This window comes from Wasmannia auropunctata, unplaced genomic scaffold (assembly GCF_000956235.1).
Source record: "Wasmannia auropunctata unplaced genomic scaffold, wasmannia.A_1.0 LD336064.1, whole genome shotgun sequence".
Taxonomy (NCBI): domain Eukaryota; kingdom Metazoa; phylum Arthropoda; class Insecta; order Hymenoptera; family Formicidae; genus Wasmannia; species Wasmannia auropunctata.
Window position 1 is genome coordinate 1,024,136 of NW_012026826.1, and position 10,799 is coordinate 1,034,934.

General features: G+C 35.4%; 1 protein-coding gene across 3 annotated transcripts in view; it reads left to right on the forward strand.

The window, feature by feature from the left end:
• Positions 1 to 10,799, forward strand: part of LOC105450270 — a 27,351-nt gene that overhangs the window by 4,459 nt on the left and 12,093 nt on the right. Inside the window, exons 1-2 of one of the 3 annotated variants that reach the window (XR_974444.1) lie at positions 2,206 to 2,244; positions 2,396 to 2,494. The exons of the other annotated variants lie outside the window; for them this stretch is intronic. The gene's annotated coding sequence lies outside the window, so the exon portion shown is untranslated. Of the gene's footprint in view, positions 1 to 2,205; positions 2,245 to 2,395; positions 2,495 to 10,799 lie in introns of those variants that run through there. 3 annotated transcript variants of the gene reach the window in all.

Below are 10,799 nucleotides of genomic sequence, written 5' to 3' on the forward strand. Positions count from 1 at the left end.
CTATAATCAAATGTTTCTTCAATGAATACTTTTTGAGTTATAAAGCTCCAAAGTTGCAATTTTGGAGCTTTATAACTCGAAAAGTATTCAATGAAGAAACATTTGATTATAGTGTTTTGGAAAGCTCTCAAGGTCAGCTATATATATATATATATATATTACCAAATATATACATATATATACATATATATTACTAAATATACTAAAATATTAACAAAAATATTTCACAACTCTATAAAAGCAGTTGAAAAAATGTTAAATTACTGTGCACATATAAATTACGTAAAAGTTATCATATATGTTGTACATTTTTTATTACATCATTAGTGTCATGTTTATTATTATACAGAAAGTGCTCCCAAACGATCTCAAACAATTTCTCATTCTCCATTGACGTATAAATTACATGAATTTGCAAATGTTGGAATTGAGTCTCATGCCTCAAATAATCCACAACCGTTCACAATAAAACCAGTAAGTAATAATATTAGGGAATGCATAATATAATATATGCATATTAGATAATATTTGATTAGATTTGATTTTACTCAAAATGTATAAGTATAGCATTTTTAGAGAAAAAATATAATTTTTATTATGAAAAACGGAAATTAAACAATAAGTAATAACACATATTTTTTTAAATATTCATAAACGTTTATACATTTAAATATGTTAAATGTATATTATGTATTTATAAATAAATTTATAATATACAGATATAAGAATTTATTAATAAATATATAATTTAGAAACAGATAACAAATATTTACTTTTTACATTTAAAAATAAGTTTTTAAAAAATGGCTTATTAATAGGTCTAATTTTGTTTTAAACTACATTTTTTGTGTTATTTTGAATGTAGATTTTTTAAATTCTTTTTATAATTTATTAATATTATATATTTATTAAACAGATATATAAAAAGAAATGGCAAAAAGATAGTATTAATATGGTACGAAGCTTTCATGTGAATATTTCGCTTATTTTTTCAATATTTTCATTCAAATACCCACTTTGAGTAATCATGTTTGAATGCTACAATGTTCGTAGTATAATAATTACATTAGCCATAAATTATTAATATTACTTAACAAATTTTATTTTTATGTTGTTATGTTTATGTCCACTCTCAATAAAAGGTAAATTTATCAATTTTTTCCTAACTGTTCACAAGAAGAGTACAACTACATCTACGGATTCCACGGATTCGGACTACATCTATGGGAAAAACAAACCTACAATACGTAGCAATCTTGTTATTCCAGCTTTGAAGGGACATCCATATTCGATAAAAGTGTTTGAAGAAAATGAAACTCATGAGGATGAACAAGACGATTCCAGTAGCGCTGGCCGACTTAACTCTCAACTGAGAGCAGGCGCCATAATAAAAAGAAGAAGAAGAAGAAGAAGAAGATTCCAGTAGCGAAGATAATACTCTTCACAATAACCAAAAATCAATAATTACTGATAAGGAAAATCGCGAAAACTCTCATATCGGTATACTTTTTAATAGTGTTATGTTAGTATAAAATACAATGATATTTAAATAACCTTGGTATACATTTTTTTTCATGGTTCAATCGATGCAGCTGGAACTTCATCTTCCACTGATATCTTTGAAAATTTTAACCGAACGTCACTTTCCAAAAATAAAGAAAATGTTATTTTGAGTAAGTTACATTTTAATCAAAATTATTATTAAAATTCAATTTCGAGCAAATTTTTATTTTTATATTATAAATTATTTTTAATTATTTGTCCTGTTGCAGATATGTTGTGGTATAAAGTAGACAAGTTAAGGGCCCTTTCTAGTCACCGCAGCCATATTGGATTCGTGACGTCAGAAGCGAGAAACAGCGAGAAATGACATAAAGTTTGTTGCGTGCCATATTTAAATAAAGAGGATTTGGATCAAATTAATAAATAGGATCGCTTTAGAAAACTTGTAAAAATGGATGGAAACTATCCTTTTCCCCCCTAAAAGTCAGTAAATAGTCGTAAAAGGTACGTAAAGTGAAGCTTATTCAAGCAAAACTTACGATTTGACAGCTGTTGAAAGGAACGGAAAAGATACTTTTACGTATAAAATTCGACAATAACTATAGTTTCCATCCATTTTTACGATTTCATCCATTTTTATTTTTATCATTTGATAAATACGAGACAAGTCACATTTTCACAATTAAGCACATAATAACGAAATGGCACGCAACACAAAATTTGTTATCAACATTTTTCAGAGTAAGTCCGTTATTTTCTTCAATTGTCGAGTATTCTCTTCATATTTGACTGTGATTGATCAATTTTACACTGCTTACGATATCGGCATACAATTATTCTGTAGAATTATTACGGTTTATGACTTAAAACACCGATATATGACGTATTATAGGACGGGCCTAATATACGACAAGAAGCTTCTAATTTCTACCGCGATATAACGTCGTCACCGTCAACGCGGAGTTCGTGGCTGACTAGGAAGGGCCCTTAAGTAAAGAATTTCATGAATTTAAAACTGAAAGCAAACAACAATTCAATAAAAATATATCAAAAATGAAGGAACTAATTGCAATCTTAAAAGAGAAATGCTCAAATACTGCGAATAACGAACTGATGTTAAAGTCTGTCAGCACAATCTGCTCGATTTCTATTGCCAATCTGCCGTCAAATTGTGTAAGCAGGTTCTGTCGACTGCAGAATGTAAGCAAAATGCGATTTTAGATGAATTCATGCTACTAACATTTTCTGATCAAATCTGCTGCCGGTCTGTCGACATTCTGCTAGCATTTTGCTGATTAGGTGTGAGAGAAGTGTATTGAAATGCTCCATGCACTTTTTGTGAGGTGTTTAGTGTAGACATAATTTCAATAAATAAAGCTTATGAAAAATATATCAAAGTGCTTTGTACACATTTTATGGAGCGTTTGGGAAACGTTAATAAAAATAAATTATTGGAAACGTATAGGAAACATAACAGAAATGTTTCATATATGCTTTATGAAGCGTTCAGGAAGCGTGTATGGATAATCGAAATTGCGAAGCGTTAATGGAAAGTCAATGAAGTGTTTAAGAAGCGCAAATTCTCTTTGTTTACACTTCTTTGATGCTTCAAGAAGCTCTAACTCTTTCCATTTTTACCAGGGATAGACTGCTTCAATGCATGAAACGCATCAACTGCCTCAAATAGAAGAAAAAGCAGTCTATGCGCTGGGAGGGGTGCTAAGAATTTAGTACGGATAGTACAATCTTGGAAATTCGTAGCGCTCTCGAAACGCTTTTGAAGCGTGCAATAGCTAATTCGGAACTTTTTGAGCACTTTATGCGCTTCATGCGCAATTCGAAACGCATCCCTAGATTATCAGAAAAGCGCAACCAGCTTATGTCAGTATCGCAAAAGTACTAAAATATTAAAAATCGAATTGCAGTCGGATAATAAAAGATATCTTTAAAGATAACAAAAAGAGTTTAAAAAATAATATTTTTATGTACACTCATGGACAAAATAGTTGCAACACTTTTTGTTTGATCACTTTCGGAACGCACAAATATTTTTCCACGATTAGTGTACTGTCTCTAGACTAAAGATAGTACTGTTATGCGCGGCGAGGTGGCCACGGCAAAAATGCGATATCTCGTCCAGGATCGCGGCGTATGCGGATCAAAATCGAATTTAATCGCTGCGACAGGGAGTTTTGATTTCGCCTCAAATGATAAAACCGGTGATCAACGGAACCTAAATTCGGAACTCTGCCCTTATGCGGTATTGCTCAAAGTGTGCAGAAATGGCACACACGCGACACGTGGTCGGAAACAGCGTAGTGTCGCACAAATTAAAGCCGCGATTCTACAATAGTTGCAAGCTGATCGCAAGCTTGTTGCAATCCGAAACATTGATTTCAAAATATAAACTTCAGATTAGCTGTCGCAACAAACTTGCGATCGACTTGCAACTAATGTAAAACCGGCTTAACGTCGCGCCGCGAGTTCCGCTTTCATTTGTGAGAAAGCCACTATGGTGGACCCTTGATCCTCCCACGAGCATTCGCCAACCCGTGCTAGATACGCCAGGAAACCCGTCACGATCCTTGGACACGCGTCGCATGCGCCGATTGCACGCGGGATGGCGAGTATCACACCCACGAAGTAAGAGTAGAAGAGACTCAACTTGATAGCATGCGAGCTGAAAAAGTAGGACCGGTTTGTGCGCCGAATTGAGAGGGAATCCGCTGACCGGAATAACTTTAGTTGGATGGACACCATTTGCAATATTAGTATTATCTCACTTTTTCTATTACTGGTGTCTCTCGTTTTATATCTTCGTGTGTGTGAATATATGAGATTGCAGAGATGCATGTTGGATTCGTGGGTGTACGAACGTGGGAGAAAGAAAGAAAAAAAGATGCTTCGGAAAAGAAGTAGCCTTTTTAAACCTCAGTAAATACAGCAGTATTTTTTTAATTATGTAGATATACGTACTGTCAATGTATGTAATACCGTTGTATTTTATTTCCTTTCGCAGTGCATCAACAAATCTAACATGACATTACTGCAATCTCGTTGTATACATATATTCATTTGCACGAAGATATAAAACACCAGGAGACACCAGACAAAAATTTGTATAAAGCATATAAACCCGACAAACAATAAATAAAATGAGATAAGGTTAATATTGCAAATGGCGTCCGTCCAATTAAAGTTATTGAGTCAGCGGATTCCCTCTCAATTCGGCGTATAAAACTGGCACACTTTTCTTAGCGGACTTGAGTCTCCTCTCCTCTTACTTCGTAATCACACTGCACGAATTGTACTCTTCGAAACGGTGGGGGAGACCCAAGTGTATGTAATGACGGGTTGCGCGGTAATATGAGGCTCTCTCGAGCGGCGAAAGTCCCTGATAGCACGAGTCGCACTGGACCACCTAATCTACGCGGTGTAAGTAGAACATATGATTGCATCCCAGTATTCAAGACTTAGGCTGAAGTCCCATGAGACATATTTACCGCGTATCGCGTAACCACCAATCAGAAACGATCTGCTATTTTTGTTTCGCGTTTCTCACCAAGCAAATCGCTTCTGATTGGTTACGCACTTACGTAATTCGCGGCAAATATGCCTTATGGCACTTCAGCCTTATTATTAAATATTGGTCGATAAATACATAGCTTGCAATAATATTCTTTCTTAATTTATAGCATTATAATATCTCATAATTTGTGTAACTTAACCTCAAATTTGTAAATCAATTATTTTCATTTATTTTTTGTTATCATTTATAAATATTTTATAAAATACGAAAAATCTGTAAAAAAATATTATTAGAAATATTAACATAGACATTCTTTTTGGTCAATTATATTATAATATTATTCTAATAAATATTATTCTAAATTCCATAGCAAGGGGGTAACCATCTGATGTAACCGTGGGACAGTGTCTCCGAAATCATTATGAAATCATATGAAATTATTACGAAATCCCCATGTAATTGTTTTGCAATCAGATTTCACATGAAGTCAGATGAAATCATGTAAAATCACCAAAAATCATAACGAAATCATATGTAATCAGAAATTATTTTGAATTTCCATGTAATCACTAGAAATCGTGTGTAAACACCATGAAATCTGTGATGAAATCATGTGTAATCACCATGAAATCAGTGTAAATAATTTTAAAGACATGTTAACGTACAGCAAATATTCACAAATATTTTTATAAAAATAAACCAAATATTAGGTAATAGGTATGTATAAAAATGCTAATTTAACTATATGGTATATAGCTTGCAACAACAAGAAATAAATGATATTTAGAAAACTTATCCTAACTTGTAATTTGCAAGTTCCTGTGAAAAGAATGAATAAAATCCTTTGGCGTCGATATTAGAAAAAGATAACTTACAATATTAACAGACTGAACTACACAAAATATCGTCTCGCTTTGGAAAATAAAATAAATAATTTTCTTTCTTTTTCATAAAGGGTGTATAGCTTGATATGCATATGAAATGTACCCCCATACCAAACTAGACTTGTCATAGATCGATCGTTCGGCCTCTATAAAAAACCAACTTTCACCAAGTTTTAATCCTCTACCCTTACTATTACGATAATGGCAAGCTAAAATATTATTTTTAATCATAATTTTTTTCTGCTCTTCTAATGCACGAAAAATTATGAAAAAATTCAACGATATTTCAGACGTCAATAGATATGCCTGGGAATTTTTATAGATTTTTAAAATAAAATTTCGAATTTTAAAAAATTGAAAAAATTTAAATTTGTCAATTTTTAAAGGTGAAATTATTGAGTGATTAACTTTATATTTTATCTGTAACAATACCTTTCCAATATTATTGTAATCGAAATACAAGGATGTAAATATATATTTTAAGAGATAGGCTAAGTGGCAAGACGCGTTCGCCTTAACACTATGCTTACAACTGACTCTCACGCCGAGAGCCCTTGACGACCGCAAACTCGCTTTTTTTCAAATGAAAATCGCTACTGATCGAGATCGGGCGGTGACCGCTACCTATCGCGACGCGCGCAGTTCAGAGACGCAGAGCAACGTAGGACAACGCATCGAGAGTACTGCACATCCTACCCACTCGGCCATTCTGCATAGCATTTGATCTTAAATGCCTATTCTAATACAGATTAAAATACAATCTATTTTCTTATATAAATCTTATTTAACATGTATGACGCTTAGAGTATGTTTTTCTGATTTCTATTTATCGTACTCTGTGTCCTCGTCCTTTTCGTCATCGCATAACCATGGCTTCATATAATCGACTGCTGTTAAAATTTCTTGTGGTCCCTCATGATCGCCTATCTTTGAGACAATATACCGATCGTTTCGCATCGCTCTAATTATGCGGTATGGACCGAAAAATTTATTACGAAATTTGAGCCCTAGACCTAACTGCGTTCGCTTAATCGCGACGAGATCTCCTTCATATATCCGTGCTTTCTTTCTTTTTTTATTAAAGTTTCTTAAATTTTCTTGTTGAACTTCGGTAATTTTTCTTTTCGCTTCGGATATCATCGCGCTCCTCCTCGAACATTCATGTCCATTCGCTTTCGATCATGTATTTGTGGGTCTTCTTTTAAGAGTATATGGGTACCAAACATTAATTGGAATGGTGTTAGTTTGTGCTTAGACTCGGGACAGCATTTAAATACTTCTGCGCGATTGTTACGAATTTAAACCATTCTTCTGGCTTCGGTGTCGATAATTTCGTTAGAAACGGTATAAGCGTACGATTCACTCTCTCTACTTGTCCGTTACATCAAGGGATTCCCGCAGATATGAGAAAATACTGAATCTTCTCTTCGTCACAATATTCCTTAAAGACACCGGATGTAAACGCAGTTCCGCGGTCTGAAATAATTTTACACGGATTACCAAACAGAGCATACTGTTTCCGCAAGCGATCAAGCATCTCGGCGGTATCGGTCGATTTAGTAGCATATAGCCATACAAATTTGCTAAACGCATCTACTACCATGAAAATATAGCGATAACTTTTCTTTGTACTGGGCATCGAACCCAGATGATCAATATGGTACGTGTCTAAATGTACATCACCTTTATTAATTATATTTAGGAATCCTTCCTGTTTACCCTGTTTTCGTTCGGCCGAAATACAATTAATACAACCTGTTATTACTTTTTCAATCTTTGACCGCCTTCCTTTAAACCAATAATCTTTATTACGTAGCAGTGCTTCCGTTTTATCAATCACGAAATGTCCTCGCTCATGCGCCTGTCTAACTATCGAGGTTTGTAACGCTTTTGGTACTATTAATAATAAATCGCTACTTTTGTCTCGATACAGCAAATTATTCTTAACCACATAATCCTTCGTTTTATCATGCACTACTAACTCAATAATCCTCTGCAAATCCTGATCGGTTCTCTGAGCCTTCTTGAATCTAGCAATTAAGCTGTCGTAACTTTCGTTAATAAGTAATACCTCTGAAAGGGGGTTTCTGCTTAACGCATCTACATGCGTCATATTTTTTCCCGACTTATGTTGGATTTTATAGTCAAATTCTTCTAACGCGAGGGCCCAACGAGCCACACGTACGCATAAATCCTTTTTTCTCATCGTTAGGGTAAACGCCTTGCAGTCAGTAATAATTTTAAAGAGAATTCCCAACAGATAGACTCTAAATTTCCTTAGCGATTTAATAATTGCAAGTACTTCCAGCTCATATCTGGTATATTTTTCTTCAGCGGAAGTAGTTTTTTCACTTGCGTAATAAATTGGATAAAAAGTATTATCTAAGGGATCTTTTTGCAATAAAATCGCGCCGTAGCCAAGCTTGGAAGTGTAAAGCTCTGTTTCGGCACCCTGTCTATATAATCTTAAAATGGGTTTATTGTTCAACGCGTGCTTTAGACTTAAGAATGCATCTTATCTTCTCCGAATCGAAATTCAGCGTCGTTTTTCAGGAGGTTTGTTAAGGTTTAGCTATTATTGAATATCGAAAAATAAACTTTCGAAAAAATCCGGTAAAACCCAGAAAACTCTGTACATCGCGAGCATTTCGCGAACATTTCGGGACTGGGAACTTCATAACGGCACTAATTTTATGTTCGAAGGGTCGCACGGTTCCTTTCTCTATCAATCGATCAATCAATAGTCCTACTACTCTTGACAGAGCGCAGTGACCTCTTCTCGTATTTCTGCGATGTGCGCTATTTACACTTTTACGCAGATATACGGGACCTACATTTTAACGCCGGTTCCGAACGGCCATTTTTTAAGAAGAGGTTTTCTTGGCAAAGATACTCAGTGGTTTGCCATTGCCTTCCGAGAAGCGGCGATCGCTTCCGAATTGATTAAAATCAATTCCAGAGTTATATTATTCTGGGTGGATTTGAACCCGGATCTCTAGTTTATAAAGCTGCCGCGCTGCTCCTCGCACCACGATCGCCACGATCGCCATTTTCTATAATGTGTCCCAAATATTCGATTTTCGTCTGAAGGAAACGATATTTATTCCAATTGAGAAGCAAGCCAACTTGACTTGATACCTGCAATACGCGTCTTAAATCATTAATTGCTTGCTCAGTATTTTGCGAAGGAATAATAATTAGATTGTCCATATAAGTCAGCACAATTCCTTTGTTTATTAAATCTTTGAACACGGCATTTACAAATTTTTGGAACACTGCCGGAGAGTTATAAAGTCCGAACGGCATTCGTGTGAACTCGTATTGACTGTTCGGTATAATAAAGGAGGTATATTTCCTACTTTCCTTAGCTACGTCAACATGGAAGAATTCATTTTTTAAATCTAATACACTGAAAATTTAGCGTCTTGTAACCGATCTAGTTGATCCTTAGTCAGCAGCAACGGGTATCGATCTTTCACAACCTTTTCATTTAATTTTCTGTAATCTACGCAAATTTTTGTATCGCCATTTTTCTTTTTCACCAACACGATAGGACTCGCATATTCTGAAACTGAAGATCTGATAATACCGTCATTTAACCACGTCTTTATCTGCCTATCTACCTCTTCTTTCTCCGGTTGAGACAACCTACGCGATCTATGATAGATCGGAATGTCGTCTTTCAAAATTAGTATCATCTTGACTCCAACTTCTCGCGTCTCCTTAGGCTCATAATAACGCGCAATTTTTTTTATTTTTTGACGGGCATCTTTCTCCGTAATGTACGAAAAATAGGGTCGCTTAACATTCTCTATCGCGTCTATTTTAAATACCTCGGGCGTGTGCGTGATAATCTTACAAATTGTAACTTGTCCCCCTACGGAATGCAACTCGACTTGATTCAAGAAGTCAGCGCCGATCAGGATCGCGCACTTCATTATTTGATTATCAACAACGTGAAACACAATCTCATACATCTCACCGTCAATGCAGACGTTTGCCGCGAAAGAGCTGCAAGTACTGTTATTCAGCGCACCTACACCATCAAAACGTATCTTGTTTTTTAATTCTGGGCAGCCTAATTTTTTGTAACAATTCCGATTAATTAGGCTCAGATCACTTCCGGTCTACAACACTGACAAAATGTTGACTCGCAATCTCTATTTCTTTTAACTGCTTTTACCGCGGATTATCAGAAATTACATACGCGGTTTCTTTCTGTGTTTTTACTCCCGTACATAACTTTGCGATATGCTGATTACATTTGAAACATTTGGTACCTTTGTCTTTTGACGGTCACGTCTTACTTATATGGTCCTTGCTACCGCAATTAAAGCATCGCTTTGTCTCCACAGAACCTGCATCCTGTATCGTCTTCTTCTTGTTGTCCTCTTGCTTTGGTTGCTTCGTCTTCGACTTTCCCTCTTTTTTCTATTGCTTCGTATTGGGCAAATCTTTCCTTTAATTCTCGTACCGTCTTCGCTCCGTACAGTATTATCTTATTAACAGTATATCTTATTAACAGCGTCATCTTGAATACCCTCGATAACGTATTGAATTACCGACTGAGTGTCGACGTCCGCCTGCGCTGCGATCTCGAGTATCTTATATAGATATTCTTGACGACTCGGATGTTTTCTTCTGTCGCGATAATTCTTGATGTACAGCGTGGTTGTCTATGATATCGGTGAATTCTTCCGTTAATGCTCTCCGCAATTTTTTCCACGTCTTCGTGCACTTTTCATATCTGATGAATAATTTTGTTGACCCACGCAGGAGCCGTTTTGCATACGCCATCTTTTGGATGTCGGACCATTCACACAGCGCCACCAGTTCCTCGAACTCTTGAATCCACTTCTTCACGTCGATTTTGTCGTCCCCGC